This window comes from Symphalangus syndactylus, chromosome 19 (genome assembly GCF_028878055.3).
Source record: "Symphalangus syndactylus isolate Jambi chromosome 19, NHGRI_mSymSyn1-v2.1_pri, whole genome shotgun sequence".
NCBI classification, from domain to species: Eukaryota; Metazoa; Chordata; class Mammalia; order Primates; family Hylobatidae; genus Symphalangus; species Symphalangus syndactylus.
Window position 1 is genome coordinate 89,078,918 of NC_072434.2, and position 10,743 is coordinate 89,089,660.

Sequence of the window (10,743 nt, forward strand, 5' to 3'; positions counted from 1 at the left end):
CCGAGCAGCGGCGGACTCTTCTCAGGCCACCCAGTCCTAGCTCAGGAACTCTGCGTAGCACCAGAAACCAGCAGTCTCCAAAATTGAGACGAGCTCACCTTATAAAATAACATGCTGTGAGAACTTCCGTTCCTCCTCCCCAGGATTCTAAAGAAGTGACAGCAGATTTGGCCATAGCTCATGGTACCCCAAATCCAGGCAAAAAAAAAAAAAAAAAAAAAAAAAAAAAAAAGGCAGAATAGTACAACTAAGAACTAAGCTTTGGGTCATACAGACCTGATTCTGAATTAGCAGTACGGCCTTGTGTGAGTGATGGGCCCACTCTAAATCCCAGTTGTCCCATCAGAACACAGGATTCTTATTCCTACCTTTCTTATGGTGTCATTATGAGGAGTAAATGAGACAAGGCATGCCGGGCGCGGTGGCTCACGCCTCTAATCCCTGCACTTTGGGAGGCCGAGGCAGGCGGATCACGAGGTCAGGAGATCGAGACCATCCTGGCTAACATGGTAAAACCCCATCTCTAGTAAAAATACAAAAAATAAAAAATTAGCCTGGCATGGTGGCGGGGTGCCTGTGGTCCCAGCTACTCTGGAGGCTGAGGCGGGAGAATGGCGTGAATCTGGGAGGCGGAGCTTGCAGTGAGCCGAGATCGCGCCACTGCACTCCAGCCTGGGCGACAGAGCGAGACTCTGTCTCAAACAAACAAACAAACAAACAAACAAACACAAAAGACAAGGCACATAAGGGCTGAAGACCACGCCTGGCACAAAGCAAGCGCTCAATCGTTGGTGGCTGCTACAGCCGTGGAATCCCATCCATTTTTGCCCTGCTCACATCTGCTCCACACACTCCCCAGCCTGTGTGGGTTCTCATACATGAGCCCCGTCAGTGCCTTTGCTTCCGAAAGCCTAGAGCTAATGACTTGCTCGGCGAGCTGAAACTCCTGGAAACTCTCCCAGGAAAACTCGGGATACGAAGATGTGCCCTAGAAGGGAACAGATGGCTTCTGTTTTTGTGTGTGGTATGGAATGGACGGCAAAAGGTCAGTAAGCTCTGTAGGAGACAGCACGGTGCCAAGGGGACCCGGGTCACCTTCCTCACCTCTGCCCCTGTCTCAGACACCTGCTGACATATGACCAGGTGCGGATGGAGCAGTGCCAGCCACGCCCTGGGATGAGGAGATCAAGCTGGTGCTCAGCCCCAGCAAGGCGGGGTCCGTGACATCCCTATATGTGAATGGGGACACATTTTAAGCAGAGACATGAAGTGAGAGAATGAGATCACCCACAGCGACATCTGCCACTACCCGGGTGACTGGGCCAAAAGTAGGCTGTGGAATTGGAACAAAATACAACAGATTGTATTTAGATATTGACTCCATTCTAATATATAGACTTTGCAAGGTAAACATTTCAAAATTGCACTTTACTATGAGAACCAAATGTTTCCTCCAGATATTTTGACATAAATTTTTGATGAAATAAATGCATCCTAGGAAAGGCCTTGCTCCCATATTAGGAAAGTGAATTCTATATCCAAGGACACTGGGTAACTACAGCCTTGAATGTTCGTGTGCTACAGTAACGACGATTATGAGGGAACCAGATTCTTTCTCCTTTACTGTGTGTGGGCAGATCCTTTCATCAGTATGTCAAGGCTACTGAAATGTTAGTGTAATCTTGATGTCAGACAGGGGACAGGGTCTTTGCTTGGAAGCCTCCCAAATCCAGGGCCGGTGGAAAGCCAAAGCATTCCCTCCGAGATTGCGGCGAATCTTTTGTCTCCTAATTCCCATTTCTTTTTTCTTTTTCTAGTTTTTTTTTTTAGGCAGAGTTTCGCTCTTGTTGCCCAGGCTGGAGTGCAATGGCTCAGTCTCAGCTCACCACAACCTCCGCCTCCCAGGTACAAACAATTCTCCTGCCTCAGCCTCCCAGGTAGCTGGGATTGCAGGCATGCACCACCACGCCCGGCTAAGTTTGTATTTTTAGTAGAGACGGGGTTTCACCATGTTGGTCAGGCTGGTCTCGAATTCCCGACCTCAGGTGATCCACCTGCCTCTGCCTCCCAAAGTGCTGGGATTACAGGCATGAGCCACCGCGCACGGCCTCTTTTTTCTTTTTATTTGTTTGGAGATGGAGTCTCACTCTGTCACCCAGGCTGGAGTGCAGTGGGCAATCTTGGCTCACTGCAATCTCCACCCCCAAAGTTCAAGCGATCCTCCTGTCTCAGCCTCCTGAGTAGCTGAGATTACAGGCACGCCACCACAACTGGCTAATTTTTTTGTATATTTACTAGAGATGAGGTTTCACCATGTTGGCTAGGCTAGCCTTGAACACCTGACCTTAAGTGATCCCCGTGCCTCAGCCTCCCAAAGTAGTGGGTTTACAGGCATGAGCCACCGTGCCTGGCCCTAATTCTCCTTTCTATGTGATCTCTCCACCCCCTCTCTGACTTTCACAGAACCCTCTCCCACAAAAAGCATGAAACATTTTGAAATTCGTAGGCCGTCATCAAGATTTTGGAGGGAGTAGCCGGGCAGTGGCTGGCTCATGCCTGTAATCCCAACATTTTGAAAGGCCAAGGCAAGAGGATCACTTGAGCCTAGGAGTTTGAGGCCAGCCTGGGCAACATAGCAAGACCCTCTCTGTCTCCATTTTAAAAAAAGGATTTTGGAAGTGGGAATGGATAAGGGGCTCACGGCACAAAAATGTAAACAATTTCCCAAAGAACAACAAACATCATGGTTCCCAAGGTATTCTCTACCTCTGTGGGGCCGTGGAGGCCAAACTCCAGCCTCTCTCACTCTTCTTATCTCCATTTTTTTGTTTGTTTGTTTTGAGACAGAGTCTCGCTCTGTTGCCCGGGCTGGAGTGCAATGGCATGGTCTCGGCTCACTGCAACCTCCACCTCCTGGGTTCAAGCGAGTCTCCTGCCTCAGCCTCATGAGTAGCAGGGATTACAGGGGCCTGCCACCATGCCTGGCTAATTTTTGTATTTTTAATAGAGATGGGGTTTCACCACGTTGGCCACGCTGGTCTGGAACTGCTGCCCTCGTGATCCGCCCACCTCAGCCTCCCAAAGTGCTGGGATTACAGGCGTGAGTCACTGCATCCGGCCTCCTGTCTCCACTTTTTTTAAGAGATGAGGTCATGCTCTGTCACCCATGCTGGAGTGCAGTGGTGCAATCATAGCTCACTGCAGCCTCTAACTCCTGGGCTCAAGTGATCCTCTTGCCTCAGCCTCCCAAGTAGCTAGGAGGTGCATACCACCACACCTGGCTAATTTTTTTTCTTTTTTTGAGACAGGGTCTCACTCTGTCACCTAGGCTGGAGTGCAACGATGCGATCTTGGCTCACTACAACTTCTGCCTCCCAGGTTCAAGTGATTCTCCTGCCTCAGCCTCCTGAGTAGCTGGGACTACAGAAACACACCACCATGCCCGGCTAATTTTTGTATTTTTAGTAGAGATGGGGTTTCACCATGTTGGCCAGGATGGTCTTAATCTCCTGACCTCATGATCCACCCGCTTTTGCCTCCCAAAGTGCTAGAATTACAGGCGTGAGCCATCATGCCCAGCCAACTCTTGCTGTTTTAAGTAACGTAAGGGCATTGCATACAGGATCTCATTTCAGCCTCACAACAGGCCTATGAGATAAGTAGAAAGAGACTCCCATTTCACAAGTGAGGACACTGAACAGCAAATTGCCACTGAATGCTCTACAGCTGAGCAGAGATGACAGGCTAGCTAGGAAGGGCTTGTGGATGGAATCCTGCTTTGTGGATCAACGGAATTTGACTTGCCCTCCCGGATGGACAATTAGAAACTCCCAGGCAGGGGTAGAGGGAGGGCTGGAAGATTTCAATCAGGCACAGATATGGGGGGTTTTTTGTTTGTTTTTTGGGGTATTTATTTTATTTTATTTTTTATTTTTATTGTTTTTTGAGACGGCGTCTCACTCTGTCACCTAGGCTGGAGTGCAGTGGCGCCTTTTCAGCTCACTGCGACCTCCACCTCCTGTGTTCAAGCAATTCTCCTGCCTCGGCCTCCTGAATAGCTGGGACTACAGGCACCCGCCACTACCCCCAGCTAATTTTTTGTGTTTTTAGTAGAGACAGGCTTTCACCATGTTGGCCAGGCTGATCTCAAACTCCTGACTTCATGATTCGCCCACCTTGGCCTCCCAAAGTGCTGGGATTACAGGCGTGAGCCACCGCGCCCGGCCAGATAGGGGATTTTTATGAGAGAAGGCTTTGCTACTGTTTTTATGGAAGGATTAGATGCACAATTAGATGCTGTCTTGTGTTGGGAAATAGGAAGGCCCTGGCCATGTGGAGGCAGGGAGCTGGAAGGGAAGGGACTCAGACGAAGCTGCACCAGGTTCCTGGGAATAGAAAATAGTTCCCTTAAACCAGGGATGCAAAGGGACCGGCTCTGTTTGCTTGTTAATCACATTAGCTATTGTAGATCATGAACCTCCAGTTTGTAAACATAGTGTTGTATACGCTGAGTTCTTTCTGTGGCTTATTCAATTTTTTTCTGCCTTTGTAATTCTCTTAGACGATGGCAGCCTACTTCCTTTGTGATTAAGAAGATATACAAAGGGATTTTTTTATAGTCACTGGGACAGCTTTTTCTTTTTTTGAGACAGAGTCTTGCTCTGTCGCCCAGGCTAGAGTGCAGTGGTGCGATCTCGGCTCACTGCAAGCTCCGCCTCCCAGTTTCAAGCAATTCTCCTACCTCAGCCTCCTGAGCAGCTGGGATTACAAGTGTCTACCACCACGCCTGGCTAATTTTGTATTTTTAATAGAGACGGGGTTTCACCATATTGATGAGGCTGGGCCTTGAACTCCTGACCCATGGTGATCTGCCCACCTTGGCCTCCCAAAGTGCTGGGATTACAGGCGTGAGCCACCGTGTCCGGCCATCTTTTTAACATCATTATTATTTTGAAAATTTCAATAGTTTGGGGGGTACAGGTGGTTTTGGGGGTACATGGATGAGTTCTACAGTGTGAATTCTGAGATGTTGGTGCATCTGCTCCTGAGCAGTGTACCCTGAACCCCCTCCTCACCTCCTCCTTCCCCAAGTCCTCAAAGTTCCTTACAGGAACAAAGTTTTAAATGCAAACTGTACAGCTTGTATCCAGATAAGGTAATGGGAGAGCAAGTCTAGAGAGAGTTTCTGAAAGAAAGAGAAAATTCAGAGGGGAGGAGGCTGGGAAGACGCAACCACCCTCCACTGCCTCTGCCCTTTGCCCTGAATTCTCCTCCCAGAAATTTGATGTCATAACAACCAATACAACAAGTGGGCCCTGTAAGTTTCCTGATTTAGATAAATTGGCTGTGAAATGGGAAGTCTGAATACAGATTTGGTATTAGATGCCACTGTATTAGGGTTCTCTAGAGGGACAGAACTAATAGGATATATATATATACACATCATATATACAAATATATAAATATATATACACCATATATAAATATATATATACACCATATATAAATATATATAAAGGGGAACTTATTAAGTATTAACTCACATATCACAAGGTCCCACAATAGGCCGTCTGCAGGCTGAGGAGCAAGGAAGCCAGTCCGAGTCACGAAACTGAAGAACTTGGAGTGTGATGTTCAAGGGCAGGAAGCATCCAGCCTGGGAGAAAGATGTACGCTGTGAGCCTAGGCCAGTCTAGTCCAAGGACAACTGTGAGGCTCTTGGTACAGCTGTGACTACGACTCAGCAAACCATGCGGTGATACAGCCCACACAACACCAAGGCCCTTGGTGCCTTTTGTGGACAGCTAGGCCAGAGCCTTTTCTGTCAAAGTCAAGCGGAGAATCCGGGCAGTGCACCGTGTGAGTCTGTCCGCAATCTCAAAGTTCTTGAGGTGTGCGCTGAAGAGGTCCTCCCACCCTGAGGTTGTTGGGCAGAAAATCCAGGTGATTCAAATAAACTGGGACTGAGCCCTCAATGGCTAGGATAAGTGGTATACTCCAGTCTCTGCTGTGTTCAAAAGGGACTTGGGCCAAAGGCTGCATTTATCTTGGCAAATGTTTTATCTAAGAAAGCCCAACACGTTTATTCAGTCAACACATTCCTTATTGAACACTCAACAGTCAACACGGCCTCAGAAAAAAATATGTGAGTAAGTAATTAACGTTGTATCTGAAAGGAAAGAAAAGCTTCAATCTCTGTGGTTTAGATAACAACTGCTAAAATGTTAGAACCAGGTTTTCAGAACTTTGCCACCAATGGAGATGGGGTTAGATGGTGGATTTTGGAAGAGGCAGCCTAGTCATGGCTTTCTTTTGCAGCTCGGCGCCTGTTCATCCTCTCAGAACTGCCCCAGGCCTTCAGCCTCCCTATTAAATGACGCCCCTCCTCTCAGGCCAGAGGGTAGAACCCAAACTGTGTCAGAGAAATTCTGTCCCCAGGGCCAGGCTTGGTAGCTTCTGCTTATAATCCCAGCACTTTGGGAGGTCGAGATGGGAGGATTGCTTGAGGCCAGGAGTTTGAGACCAGCCTGGGCAACATAGTGAGACCCTATCTCTATTTTTTTAAAAAAGATTGGTCCTCCCACCTCAGCCCTGCAGAGTGCTTGGGGTTACAGGCGTGAGCCACCATGCCCTGCTGAGACTAAGATCTTCCAGCTCACCTGTGAACCAGTTTCTCAAGGTCATTTAGGAACTCACTAGAAAATCCAGCTGGAACTTGGATTTCTCCAATCCAAAGTTGCTTATACCCTATGAATGAAAACCACTTCCTCCCTTGGAGTGCCACAAATACATCGCTTCAATCACCAGATAATGTGAATTTAAATGTCCAACAGTGCTAAATGCTAAGCAGTATTGTAACATGAACGAACTAGGGGCTTATCAAAACAGCCGGCATTCGGCAGAGAATTGCCAGCCCCTGAAATCACTGTACCCAGCAGACCTTTAGAATTACGTATATTTTAGGTGATGAATGTTATCTTCAGCTCTATTTTTAGCTTTCCCAGCCTACAAAAGCATTTGCGAGAACAGAGAAAATCTCTGTGACAAAATCTATTAAGTGTGAATTGCTCACCTGGTATCTCAAAAACAGTACAAGTTCTCAGGTTGCACTTTTTAAAAAATTTCTGCAAAGTAACGCAAATAGATTTTTAAGTTTTTACCTCTTCATAGAATACTTAACACCCTTTGTAATTAGAACATTCCTTAAGGTCTGCAAATTTAATGATTAGCACTGCGTCTTTTCAGGCATGAAGCTGCTGAGAAGCTGAAAAAATAGGATTTGGTTTTCCTTGACATCCAGATTTTAAAACAACCACAAGAATTGTTTCCACAACAAAGTATGCGGTTGGTATCTGGAATTTCTATAAAGAATGCATAGCGTTTGTATTTCCATGCGACGTGATGGCATCCATCTCACAGCCAGACACTTCACCTGGGAGTTTAAGGAAACGCAACATGGCCCAGGTTGAATCTGTTATCTTCCACTCCAGCAACGTGGACACAGATAATCCATCCACAGAAGTCAACCACGGAGAGGTCAGGATTCAGGGAAATAAACTGCAATTAGAAGGTTCCCTGAGGGCCAGGCATGGTGGCTCACACCTGTAATCCCAGTACTTTGGGAGGCCAAGGCGGGTGGATCACTGAGGTCAGGAGTTCAAGACCAGCCTGGCCAACATGGCGAAACCCAGTCTCTACTAAAAATACAAAAAAATTAACCGGGACTGGGAGCGGGGCCTGTAATCCCAGCTACTCAGGAGGCTGAGGCAGGAGAATCGCTTGAACCCAGGAGGCGGAGGTTGCAGTGAGCCAAGATTGCGCCACTGCACTCCAGCCTGGGCAACAAGAGTGAGAAACTCCTGAGATGCAGGCTGGGCGCGGTGGCTCACACCTGAAATCCCAGCACTTTGGGAGGCAAGGCGGGCCAATCACTTCAGGTCAGGAGACCAGCCTGGCCAACAAGGTGAAACCTCATCTCCACTGAAAATACAAAATTAGCCAGGCGTGGTGGCGCCTGTAATCCCAGCTACTTGGGAGGATGAGGCAGGAGAATCGCTTGAACCTGGGAGGCAGAGGCTGCGGTGAGCTGAGATCATGCCACTGCACTCCAGCCTGGACAACAAGAGCAAAACTCAGTCTCAAAAAAAAGGTAACCTGAGAAGCAAAAGGAACTGGGGGGTCCTGTAGGATATTTGCCCCTGACTGGTGTAGGGCCTAAGAAATGTGCCCCGTCCACCGTCCACCATGGTGCACCCTTCCAGAGCCCCAGGCCGCCTCCCAGACCCTCAGGTGCCCATGTGCGCTGCTCTGGGAGAGTGGCTTCGGGTTGCGTCTTGAGGATTTCTCTCCACGTATCTTATGAAGAGGGCCAGTCTCCAGCGCATAGGTGGGGACACGCTCCACGCACTGTTCCAAGTTGCCATATGTGGATTGTTACCGTCACGTCTGACCCTAGGGCTGGTCTCATGGGGCAAACTAGGGAAGCCAGGGCCCTGGTGAGGCCACAAGCCACACCCATCCAACCAGCCTCCAGGTCAGGGCATGCCACGGGTCACAGTGGGCATCCGGCAGAGAAACTGGTTCCAGTGGTGGGTCAGAGGGGGCATCCCCACACCCACAGAAGCAGCAGCAGAGGGCTCGTTTTCCCACCCAGGCTCTGACACTTGCTAGGGGGATGTTTCTTCCCTTACTGATTCTCAGTATCTTCATTTGTAAAGCAAAGATGGTTAGGATATCAACTTCAAGGGGTACGAATTAAATAGGAGGTATGGAAGTACTTTGTGAAGTACAATGAGAAGTGAGATGTTATTATGAGTTCCTGAGGAAACTGAGGCTCGTCATAATGTACTAGCACCCAGCACGTAGCCCTACATAAAGGAAGGGCTTAGTAAATATTGGAGAAAAGGAGATAATGATTATTTCTTTTTTTCTTTTTTTTTTTTTTTTTTGAGATGGAGTTTTGCTCTTGTTGCCCAGGCTGGAGGGCAGTGGCGTGATCTCAGCTCACTGCAACCTCCACCCCCTGGGTTCAAGCGATTCTCCTGCCTCAGCCTCCCGAGTAGCTGGGACTACAGGTGCACACCACCATGCCCAGCTAATTTTGTATTTTTTTTTTTTAATAGAGACAGGGTTTTGCCACGTTGGCCAGGCTGGTCTCGAACTCCTGACCTCAGATGATCCACCCACCTCGGCCTCCCAGAGTGCCAGGATTACAGGTGGAGCCACCACACTTGGCCGTATTATGATTATTTCTAAGTGTGCTGATCCCCCGTCCCGCCACCTCCCAGCAGCAGACCACGATGTGCAGGGGAGGAAAGAGGGCACTCCCTGCTGGGAGCTGGAAATTCCTGGAGGTGGTCTTTTGAGGTATGTAGGAGGAGGAGACCATGGTCAACCTTCTATAGGCATCAGATGCTTTCTTTCCTTAAAAAAAAAAAAGTAACAATCTGATCAGGCTTTAGTTTCCAGGCAACCGTGTTCCATTGAGTCCCATGTTTTGGCAGGTCTTTGATACATGAGTCATATTTACGGTGAACGGCAGCAACTTCATGCCGAGGAACACAGCTTAGACCCACGCTGATGAGACCTTAGCAGGTTTCTTAACCTTTTCTGTGCCACGGACCCCTTTGCCAGTCTGGTGAAGTTTACGAACCTCTTCTAAGAATAATGTTTCTAGATACATTAAAAGTAAAATGTACAGAATTATAAAGGAAACAAATCATATCAAATATTTTATTTTTATTATTTTGTTTTTATTTTTTGAGACAGGGTCTTGCTGTGTCACCCAGGCTGGCACAAGCCTAGCTTACCATAACCTCAAATTCTTGGGCTCAAAGAGTCCTCCTGCCTCGGCCGGGCGCGGTGGCTCACGCCTGTCATCCCAGCAGTTTGGGAGGCCAAGGCGGGCGGATCACGAGGTCAGGAGATCGAGACCATCCTGGCTAACACGGTGAAACCCCGTCTCTACTAAAAATACAAAAAATTAGCCAGGTGTGGTGGCGGGCACCTGTAGTTCCAGCTACTCTGGAGGCTGAGGCGGGAGAATGTCATGAACCCGGCAGGCGGAGCTTGCAGTGAGCCGAGATCGTGCCACCGCACTTCGGCCTGGAAGACAGAGCAAGACTCCACCTCAAAAAAAAAAAAAAAAAAAGGAATCCTCCTGCCTCAGCCTCTTGGGTAGGTAACACTGCAGGTGTCCAAAACCATGGCTGGCTAATTTTTTATTTTAATTTTTAAATAAACATTTTTGTGTGTGTGGGCACATAGTATGTGTATGTGTATATATTTATGGAATGCATGAGATATTTTGGGACAGGCATGCAATGCATAATTACATTAGGGTAAATGGGGTATCCCTTTGTGTTAAAAACAATCTAATTATACCCTCCCTTCCTTCCTTCCTTCCTCTCTCTCTCTCTCTCTTTCTATCTCTCTCTCTCTTTCCTTTTTGAGACAGAGTCTCACTCTGTCACCCAGGCTGGAGTGCAGTGGCGTGATCTCAGTTCACTGCAACCTCCACCTCCCAGGTTCAAGTAATTCTCATGCCTCAGCCTCCCAAATAGCTGGGATTACAGGTGCATGCCACCACAACTGGCTAATCTTTATATTTTTAGTAGAGATGGGGTTTCACCGTGTTGGCCAGGCTGGTCTCAAACTCTTGGCCTCAAGTGATCCACCTGCCTCAGCCTCCCAAAGTGCTGGGATTAGATACCCTTTTAGTTATTTTTAAATGTAAAATATCCT